Raw genomic sequence first — 11,756 nt, forward strand, 5'->3', positions numbered from 1 at the left:
TCTGGCTCTGGTTTTCATTCTGGTTGTTGTCTCAGAGATACCAGTAACCAAAGCATGGCAGAGACACCATTCCATACTTTAGTTGCCCAACCCCCCCATTTTGTGACACATACAGAGGGTGGTCTGTGGAGTGCTCACAGCCATGAATAAGAGGTAAATTGATGTTTTTCTGGCCAAACACAGTCCTGGACCACACTACAGACAGGCTGCTGAAGCTGTTGGACATGGAAGTTTCCGTGGGGTAACAGTGCAAAATGACTCAAGGCAGAAATCAATCAACCCCCCCGAAAAAATGTAATGAAGCACTAACTGACAGCACGCGCACATAAATGGTGACTGAGGATGAAATATGACTTTTGACCAAATCAACGGTCTTATGCCAGAGGCATGGCCATCACCTTTGCCAATGATTTATGGGGAGGAGGACATAAAACAGCTCTGTGGTGTCAGACAGAGATACAGAGATTTCAAAGAGCATCCAGAAATTCCTCTGACTGTTGGGCTGCTGAAACTGCAACAAGCAGTAAAATCACTGGCTGTTAGCAGTGCTGCCTGTGAAAGAGGATTCTCTGAAATGAACAATATAATAATGCCACTATGGACAAAACTACAAATCAACAAGGTCAGCGCTGACGTTCATTTCTTTGGTTGGGCCTCCTTTGGACCAGTGGGATCCAGAAAAATATGTCAAGAATTGGTTGCTTAAAAGAAGGTCACATGGCCTGTCCACAAAGAAAACATGGCCTGTCCACAAAGAAAACAAGTCCACCAGAGCTCACAATACAAATCAAACTGTTATTTAATCGTAATCGTAATTTAAGAGAATAAAGTCGTAATCGTAATTTAAGAGAATAAAGTCGTTATTTAAGGAGAATAAAGTCGTAATTTTAGGAGCCTGCCGCCTGCCTTAAAATGAGGAATGTGGAGCATCTTGTGAAATTATACCTTAGTATAGGTTTCACAAATACCGAAATACTTAATCTTTTGGCACATCAGGACTTTGATGTGTGTGGCACCGCACGAGGTTGTGCTTGCACAATGACAATAAAGTTCTTGAATCTTGAATCTTTAAACAACAGTTGCCAGAGGCCATTGACTGTCCTTTCACCCCTTTTGTTGGTTGCTGGTAATGTTTTCCTAACAATTATGTTTTCTTCTCATTAAATAACGACTTTCTTATGATTAATTAAGGCTTTTTTCTCGTTAAATAACAACCTTTGCTGGTTGCATAACGACTTTTTCTCCTTAATTTACGATTTTATTTTTTTTTCCCCATTGTGTGGTTCTAATACTCCATCGTACATTAGCAGTAGAGACTATAGAGTAAAATATCTATCAATAGTCATTTTTATACCGTCCGAAAGATACATATTGTATTTCATTTGTTTCTAACCGGTCTGGGAACGATCATTTTAAGGTGGAACGCAAAACCGGAAACGGCAAAAGCGGGCGCTGCCCCTTCAGATAAAATTTTTTGAAAAACTAGTGGAGAGCATGCCAAGATGCATGAAAGCTGTGATTGAAAATCAGGGTTATTTTACCAAATCTTGATATATATATATATACACACACGCACACACACACACACACACACACACACACACACACAGCTGTATACATATATACACACACACACTGCTTGCTCTGGTTGCTTAGCTACACGACAGTTTTTTGTGTGATGGGATGCCCCTTTAAGAGTGCACAGCAGGTGCACTGATTCTCTCTTTCGTAGTTGGTCAGCGTTGGCATGGAGGTTCTCTGTTAGTGTTTGTTCCTTTAGTTACTCACTTAAGATCAGCAGAAAATGTATTTTAAGTTTCAACGTACTTCTCAACCCAGATGATTAGTCCCAGTTCCTGGTTTTGACAGAGGTAAGTAGTCACAAGATTGTCCATACATCAAAAATGCAACTCAATTCCACACAAGGAAAGAGGGGAGAACCAGGAGTATTTAAACAGACAAGAACAAGACTAGACCACCCAAACAGGTGAAATTAATGGTTAAATTAACAGGTTGGACTGAGGAACCAGGGAGTAATACAAACCTAATATAAACTGGCCATTAGAGGGGAAAAGAAAGAACCATGGCATGACATTAGGAAAGACCAACAGCCCATTGCAATCTTAACATGAAACTTATTGTGTTGCAGTCTGGTTATATGTGGAATGTTTTATTATTGTGTTGAGAATTTGTATTTTCATCCCATTAATCTTTGTGTTTGGTGCTGTATTACTGGTACTTCTGTTAGGATTTTTTTGTTTGTTATTGTCTCCTCCAACACAATGCTAATTGTCACTGTACACAACTTAATGATACTGACAAAGCCTCTGTTGTTGTCAGTGAATGACTGTTTTGGAGCAATGATGCCACTGGTTAGATAGCACATCACATCAACCTTGAAGTGAACTCCCTGTCTCTTAAACCAATTGGAAAAATAACAGTTCCTATAACTCTGCAAAACTGTGTTTTGATGTCTGAAATGGTCACAGTTAAAACAGATTGACTAATCTGCCTCAACAACTCTATCAACATGGACAGAGTAAATAGTAAACTTCCTAATAGAAGAGCACTATGGCTTCATTCTCCTAGCAAAACAAAGCCATTAGGAGGTTTACTGCTTGCTCTGAGTTAACTAACTCAGAGTTTTCACTAAACCCACTTTCTTGAATATCCCCCTGCTTAGGGCTGCAGGTGTAGGATACCATACAAATGCATCTTAAAACTACTTCTAGGAAGAATGCCAGTCTTTCCTTACACAGAGCAAGTGTACATGCTGCCATCTGCTGGCCAGTATGTAAAACTCGGCCAATGAGATAAATTAACATGACGAATTAACATTTTAAATTCTTCCTATATAGTGAAGAGTACTGTAAAAAGAGACGTTTCCCTTGTTAATGAATTGATCTGTTGGTGAAATTCCAAATTCCTTAAAGGTTTAGGGTACTAATTCTGCTTTTTCCACAGATGAGGCAATATTTTTGTCTAGCTAAACTATATTGAAACTCATATAAAAACACATTGAAACTTATATAAAACACAAAAAAGAGAAACAAGTAGTCACTCGTGGTCTGTATTAGGTCGATTAAGTTTGAACACTGAGCATGGAGCTTTCTCTGAACTCTGAAAGGCTTATTATGATTTATCCTAATTTACAATATGATAAACAGTCTTGACTGCGATGGACTGGTGACCTGTCCAGGGTGTTTCCCCGCCTTTCACCCTGTGAGCGCTGGGATAGGCCCCAGCACCCCCCGCGACCCTAATCAGGATAAGCGGCTTAGATAATGAATGAATGAGTGAATGAATGAATAAACAGTCTTGATAAGAATCAAAAAGGCAATCTGTAAAAGAAAGTCAATCTGTAATCCTTACCTGTGTTTTGATATGTTCTGTGTGGAATTTGCAATTCTGGAAGAATCAAGGATTGTATATTTACAACAAGAAAATTGATCAAATATATATTTTTGCTATCTATACATGACTGACACTCATATACTGTATTCATATATGCAGTTGTGTCACAGCGTCAATGGTATGGCTGATACAGCACAACAACTCCTCCAAGAAAGGAAATAAACCAATTTAAAATTTTTGAAAGTAGATTTTTATTTGCATGTCTTTTGATATTGGATGCACCGTTTCAATGAATGTGAGTGTGACTACATCTTGTATGTACAAGGCTGTAGATTCACATAGCTGGTCCTGTCTTCTAGCAGACAACTGTTTGTATCATCTGCAAGCAATTATCAGTGAACATCAAGTTTGCTGGCTTGTCATCAATGAATATCAAATCAACCACAGACAGGATCTCTAACCTCTGAGATCCCCCTCAAAGGATCATCAGACTTTCAGATTCCAGTGAACTCAGGTCTCAGAAAGGACTTACACAACATATTAGTAGATCAACAATATCTTATACTGTTACACTCTAGTTTGAATGTAATACATGTCAGCTCTCTACAGTGTCAACAAAGTAAATGAAAGTGTAGTTCATTTTCACTACAGAAATGTTAGGAGTGAGGCTGCAGTGCTGCCATCTATGGGACAGGAGTCAGTGTGGTATGGGACAGTTTACTCACCCATCTCTTACTCATTATCTAAGCCGCTTATCCTGATTAGGGTCGCTCATAGGGTGAAAGGCGGGGAAACACCCTGGACAGGTCGCCAGTCCATCACAGGGCAGACGCACAGACATTCATACCTAGGGGCAATTTAGTGTCTCCAGTTCACGTAATCTGCATGTCTTTGGACTGTGGGAGGAACCCGGAGCTCCCGGAGGGAACCCCACGCAGACACAGGGAGAACATGCAAGCTCCACACAGAAAGGACCCTGACCTTCTTGCTGTGAGGCGACAGCGCTACCCGCTGCACCACCGTGCCGCTCCCTGGGACGGTTTAGCAAGAGCAAAATAATGACAAAACAATGACTGGTGACTGGTATCCTCTATGCTTATCTGAGTGCTGCAGAGATAAAGTTGATAGTGTGTAGAAGCACCTTCGGAACCGTTTGTTTTTCCATGGGATTTGTAGAGGTATTTCCATTTTGAATAGGATGTCAGGAGTCCTTTATCCCACTGGTGTGGCCACTCTCCTTAGTTTCACTTTAACTCATGTCAGTTCAGCTCTGATGAATATTTTAGTGATAGAATGACACTTTTATTTTATGACAGTCTTAACACAATGGATAGCATAAGATTTGACATGCAAAAGGTTGGGTTTGCTATGTCAAAATTCAGCTTCCCGGCCATATATCTTCACTGCTTTCATGTCATTAAACCAGACACATTTTAAAGAGAGACAAACAGGTTTTATCCCTTACTGATGTATCTGTTATAACATGTCAACAATTAATTTGTGGTACACTTAAGTGGTGGCAGTTTTTGGCTGAAGGAGCTGCGTAGCTTGTAGAGGGTGGACAGTGTTTGGTAACCATCCTGTCTTCCACCACAGTCTCCAGCAAATTCAAGCAGAGTTCAGTGAGCCCAATGCTTTCTTAATGGGTCTGCCCAGCCCCCATGCATCCCTCATATGTCCTCCAACAGCCTGAAGGAAGTGTTTCAGTCAGGCTTCAGGTGTTTTCATTCCACTGAAACCACACTAACTAGAGTGACTGTTGATCTATTACTAGCCATGGATGCTGGTGATACCTCAATGCTTATCCTTCTTGATCTGAGTTCAGTATTCGACACAGTCGATCACGCCATACTGTTAAAGCGCCTGGAAAATCAAATTGGCATTCGTGGCCTGGCGATCTCTTGGTTCAAGTCTTATCTCGCAGAGAGAAAGCACTGTGTCCACTTTAATAATGTGACATCTGAGTACCGAGAGCTTAACTATGGTGTCCCTCAGGGGTCGGTCCTTGGCCCTCTCCTATTCTCTATTTACATGCTCCCTCTGGGAGATATTATTCGCAGCTATAACATTAGGTTCCACTGTTATGCTGATGGTACTCAGGTCTACTTACCAGTCAAGCGCAATGATCGCTCTGAATTGGCCAACCTTGAGGTGTGTCTCTGTGCTATTAAAAGTCGGATGTCTTCAAACTTCCTGATGCTTAACGCAGGTAAGACGGAAATTCTAGTCATTGGTCCCCCTGCGCATAAGCATCTTTTTAATAATCTTACATTAAATTTTGACAGCTGCATTCTCTCACAAAATTCCACAGCTAAAAACCTTGGTGTAATTTTTGACTCTAGTCTCTCGCTTGTCACTCATATCAAGAACACTACCAAAACGGCCTTTTATCATCTCTGTAATATCGCCAAAATTAGGCCCATACTATGTTTGGCTGATGCAGAAACCATTGTTCATGCATTTGTCACGTCTCGCCACGACTACTGTAATGTTCTGTACTCTGGTTTGCCCGCCTCTAGTACCAGAAGTCTTCAGCTCGTCCAGAATGCTGCTGCCAGAATCTTGACCTGAGCTAAGAAGTTCGACCTGGCCTCCCCTCACTGGCTCCCAATTCACATGAGGGCTGATTTTAAAGTCCTCCTATTAACATTTAAAATTCTCCATGGTCTTGCACCGGCCTATCTGTCCAAATTAATTACTGTCATGACTATGGGTGTAATTCCTTTTTTGGGCCATAGGGGTCCTCGGTCTTTCTGTTGTCCTTGTCACATGTTCAGTTTCCCTAATGTTCATTATTGTTGTATGTGTATCACCTGTGTCTTGTCTTGTCTGTCTATTTAAACCCTGGTCTTTTGTTCAAACTTTGCTTAGTCTTTGAGCCATTCCCCTGCGTTCTAGAGTCCTGTTCCATGTAAGCCATCTGAGTTTTTTTTTCCCCCCCTTGTTGGACTGTGTAATGTTTTTTGCCTGAAGACATGTTTTTGTTTGCCTTTTTGGACTGAACCTGTTTTTCTCCTTTTGGACCAGTTTGCTTGTTTTTGTAATAACTATTTGCCTTCCCCCATTGATCTCTTATTTTTCCCTTTTTGGATTGAGCTGTCTCTTTTGGGCTTGAGTTTTTGTTCATTAAAAATCCTTTTGAGATCTAACCTACACTCAAGTGTCTGTCTCTGCAACTGGGTTCACCCTAGTCCTGGGTGGGGCATTCACTGGGTGCTTGCCTTGTGCCCTGGCAACCCGGGTTCGAAGCCCACCAGGTCCAGCATTGTGACAATTACTGCCTATGACCCCCAACGCACTCTGTGCTCTCAGGATGCTAGTTTATTAGTTGTTCCAAGAGTTAAAAAGAAGTCCACCGGCCATTGCGCCTTTGCCTACCACGCACCCTTTCTCTGGAACAGCCTACCAGAAGAACTCAGAGGCAAACTCTCTTGTTACCTTTAAAACCAAATTTAAGACTCTGTATTCTCTGTATCATATGGATAGCATAATTTCGAACTGACTATCCAGTGAGGCTCAGTCTCTGCCGTTGTCTCTCCTTGCATAGTTTAGCTTAGTTTCTGCTAGATACCTCATCTTTTCTCTCTCCTCCCTCTCCTCTGCTTTTCTCTTAACCATGTCAGTTTCCGTTACTAACCTGTTCTCCTCTGTTTGTGTGAGTGGTCAATGTCTGTGCCCTGCTGTCTGGATGTGGCGCCTTCCCTAGGTCGGCTGACTGACTTTGTCTCCATGCCCTGCTGTCCCTGGCCCTGCTCCCCCCACGTGGCCCTGCTCCTCCTGCACCCTCCACAGCCACTAGTCTTGCAACATTCATGCATCTATAACATTATTTTCTTTATTTCTTTTGTTAAGTGCTGATACTCCACTAATGTTCTCTTTCTCTCCCTCATCTTCTGCTCATCTTGTGTGTCATGTGTTTGAGCATGAGTGTCTTGTATGAATGTGCCTACTTTCCTCTCGGGTGTGCCCCCCTTTCTTCCCTCCCTCCCTGTCATTTCTCTCTTTATTGTCATCCTGACGGCTGCTGCGACTTCTTGGCTTCCTGCGTTGCTGTGGCTGTGTCATCCACCCCAGCTGACCCCCCTGCTGTTTTATCATTCTTTATATTGTCTACTAGTTGTGTTTTCATTGTCATTATTTCTGTGTTTGTAATTTTCCCACTGGGTCAGCACCTATTGCACACCTTGCAGTCCTAGAAGGGGTCTCCTCTCTCTGTGGTCCCTCAAGATTTCTCCTATTTTTCCCTAGCATCTGGCTTTTTTTAAGGAGTTTTTTCTTGCCCGCTATGAGGATTGTCAGGGGGTGCCATCCTACTCTGGTTTTTGTAATCCTGTGGGCATGTAAAGCCCTTTGAGACTGTAAACAGTGATATTGGGCTTTGAATGAACTTGAACGTGAACTATTTACTCATATAAATAGTTGTTGCCTAATGCCAGTAATCAAATTTAAAAAACATGTTACCCAAATGAAGAATCTTTCATTTTCAAAAATTAATATCTCCACTAGTTTTCACTTTCTTGCAACCAAATTGATTGTGTTGTACTAATGTAGTTCTATGACATCTAGAAGTTATTTGGGCCTGCATAAAAAAAAAATTGAGTGCTACAGATCTTGTTAAATATAGCTTTGAAGCTGAAAACCCACTTTTAAAGATATTTTGACTATGTTTTCCCAAGAAGGATCATTTTAATTTCCTTTACATTTTTTATGGGAAAGTTAATATTCATTGCAGATATATAAAAATATATACAGAGGTTTCCTGCTCCTTCATCATTTAATAATTTTTTGAAAATAGCTCATTTTTGCATACTTTTCACGGGCTTATTTCATAAGTAGATATTTGTACTATGCTTCAAGCTTTTCTATCTCTGTGCTATACCTCTTGAGCCTGTTTTTCATTGGGCTCGGGAAATTTGCAAGTTACAGCTTGCAATGGCCTGGTTTGTTGCATTTACATGAATACATGTAAGGGCCCAGGTGAGTTGGTATGGGATGACCCTTTTGTTCCTTAGCCTAGACTGGACCTCTCTTAGCTCCTCACAGTCCCTACATTGACCGGCCCTCTTTCTGGTGTTAACAAGAACCTTCAGGTCCTTAGTCACCCGGGGTTTGTTGGTGGGATAACACCTCACCTCAGAAAAGGCAGGTCTGATCATGAATGAATGTCTGTGCCTGTTAGCTATTGCACCAAAATCATAGGAGTATGCGCATATCTCTATGCCAAGACATTGTCTGCACCCAGTAACACCTTGTGCAGCACATAGAGAGAGCACCATCTCTTCTTTTTAAAGCACGATGTGTCAGAGTTTATTAAGGATGGACGTATCAGCATTGTGATTATGTAATGGAGGCTTTCAGCAGTCTTTGAGTCATGCATAAAAATAAAAAAATTGTGAGTGGAGATAAGAGCACATTTTAATGCTGCCATTGTTAAACAAATGAACACAATTAGGCCTATAGAGTTATGGATATGGACTTAATGACAGTGGACACTGAATGATATCAAACAATGAGAAAAGAAGTTGTAAAAAAGGTTTATTTTCCAGTTTCGCAAGTTAGAGCTGCAGCTGACAATGTAGCCTGCCACCTGTTAGCCAGTTGGAATACGCGTATTACACATTTCAGACCTTCTGTTCAGTCATCAATGCACAAACACAAAGTGGAGAAGACCATTATGGTTTCTGACTCATTCAGGGAAATGGCTGATGTCAGTACAATGTTGTTTCTTGAACAATTGTGTTTTAACTGAATGATTATTAAATCTAATTGAGTGGGAACACAGTTTGTTGTTGCTTGTGAACTTTAGGATGACACCAACATTAACCACCATCACAGTATGTATTTTAATGTCACTACAGTAACCAGTGGTGTTATTCATGTTAATTCATTGCATTATAGTCCACTGTGTGATATTTAATTTATCATGAAATGCAAATTGATAGCAAATTATGTCATGATATGCAAGCTGATGTGCAGGGTCAAAGGGGCATGAGAAAAGTTCCAGATTTTTGCCTACCTCCCCTCCGTCAGTCTCTTCTTCAACTTCTCATTATAACTCCAAACTCTTGACGTGAAAGCAATGATACCTGCAAGGCCAAGATCTGTACAGCTACTTTTGGTATTGTGATGTGGGGTGTGCAACAAGAAAAGACCTCACTTTAAATACAACAAAAGTCAGTGTTTAAAAAAAAAAGAACCTGTCAAGGAACAACTGCAATATTGCAAATGCTGAAATGTTCTGCAAACATATATAACAAAAAAATACAGGAATTAAGAAAGTTTACACAATAAGTAATGTGCGAAACCCATTTTATTTTCCATTTATAAGCCTTTTCTTTTTGTATGTCTATATCCTGCCTGGTGCATGAAAAAAAAAAGAATCTGAAACACAAGTTTATAAGGTTCTCTCCTTAACCTTACACGTGTACAAAATCACTCTGGCTCTAGGCCTCACCAGTTTACACAGTCACTGCAGGTGTGTATGATCACTTTCATAAACTTTAACATCCAAATGTTCACCTGAACCCACAGAAACAAACAGGCCCTGAGCCAGCCGTTCTTATATGGTCTGTGTTAGCATTACTCAGAGTAACCATCCAGTATCCCAGCACTGATATTCCCTCATCCACACTGCTGAAGAGTAGTGGAGGAATCTGCAGAGAGATGCACGTGAGAAAAAAGGGGGTATGATTATGCTGACTGTTTTGCTGTTTGTGTTAACAATAGATAAAGGCTGAATAAGAGGAAGTTCATGGTCAGACTTGTCATGGCTACTCATCAGAATTCTCTGACAGTTCTACTGTTACTTCACAGCAAATATCTCCAGCACATAGCCAGTTTCAACAGATCTTCACAAACAGGCAGAAACGGCTTAGTGTGTTGTTCTATATTGAGGATAATGAGAGAGTGATGCCTTCCTGACAATTCTTATTAAAACTGGTAAATGCACTTTAGAAAAGAATGAAACGGCTTTTTTCCAAACATCATTCAGCTCCTGGGTTGACCCTAGAAGAAGTCTCTGCACCTCAATAACTGCAAATGTTATAAGCAAATTATTTTAATATGGAGAGAAAGAAGTAGTAAATTGTTGTTGCAATATGATCAGGTTAAAACTGTTTTTTTGTTTTTTTGTTGGGGTTTTTTTTTTTTGGTAAATGTTGCAATCACACAAATGTTGTAGTTCCTGTGTTGAAGGCCTGTTCTCGTGAAGATTTGACAAGGATAAAACAGAAGTAGAAAAAAGTGAATGTTTGATTGCATAAAACGGCAGAGAGAATGATTAGGCAACAGTTGTTATTCAGATAATGTTCTGAGAAAGTTATCATCCAGCATTTGGGATCTTGTAATCTTATTCCTCCATTCACATAAAGCCAAACTTTTCGCTCTACAGAACACAGACAATTAGATATCTAACATAAACAGTTTGAATACAGCATTGTCATTTAACTAGGAGGCCTAATTGAGCTCCTCCAATTAGATACCAGATTAAATAAAGAGTGAGGAAAATTTCTGTGCATTTTTCAACTTACCCTAATATGTTAAAAAAAGAACTTAAATTAGACCTTATTATTGTAATATTAGAAGATTACTCCTATTTTTTTCTTTCAGAAAAAAAGACAACATTATTATAACATTATAAATTGCAAGAGGTTTTTTTTGTTTTTTGGGGGGGGTTTTTTGATAATTGCTGAAGATGTACAGTTGAAATCAGATCCTTTGTTCACTTGTTATGGTCATGCTGGACATCAGTCTTTCACTATATTTCTGAAATAAGTAAACAGTATATAGGAAGAGAGACAAAAACATGAGATTACTTTAACACTGAAAAGGGTATCACTTTAGTATGGAAAAAGAAAATCATACACTGCAAGACTTTACACTCACATCTTGATTTAAAAAAAAAAAGAAAGAAATCACACACCACACATACATTTTCCAGATCTAGAGCTGAACAACGATCAAACTGATTAAATGAATGTACCCACCTTACAAACATTCTCCATTCATAAGCCATTCCTGGATGACAGGAAAATCAGAAAAGAGAAGTTAAAAAAACAGTGCAACTGGACTTTCAAACCATAGCATTCATACTCTTTGCTACTGTTCTTGACTTCTTACCCCAGTATGGTAACACATAGTCTTATTTATATGTTTGTATAACACTCACTTGTTTGAGAGGCTGTGTATTTAACCAGCTTTTCATTATAATCAGATACAGTACGGGTAGGCTTGCTTTCAATTACAGTTGTGTGTGCTTAAGTCAATCATCTGCTGCCCATATGTCAAATAGGGTGAACATCCTCTGTTATGACGAGATCCTGACAAGATTCTGATTAAAATGCCCACCCCAAATACAGAGAGAGAGAGAGAGATAGAGAGAGAGAGAGTGAATATCACAAACT

The sequence above is a fragment of the Chanos chanos genome, chromosome 12 (genome assembly GCF_902362185.1).
Source record: "Chanos chanos chromosome 12, fChaCha1.1, whole genome shotgun sequence".
NCBI lineage: Eukaryota > Metazoa > Chordata > Actinopteri > Gonorynchiformes > Chanidae > Chanos > Chanos chanos.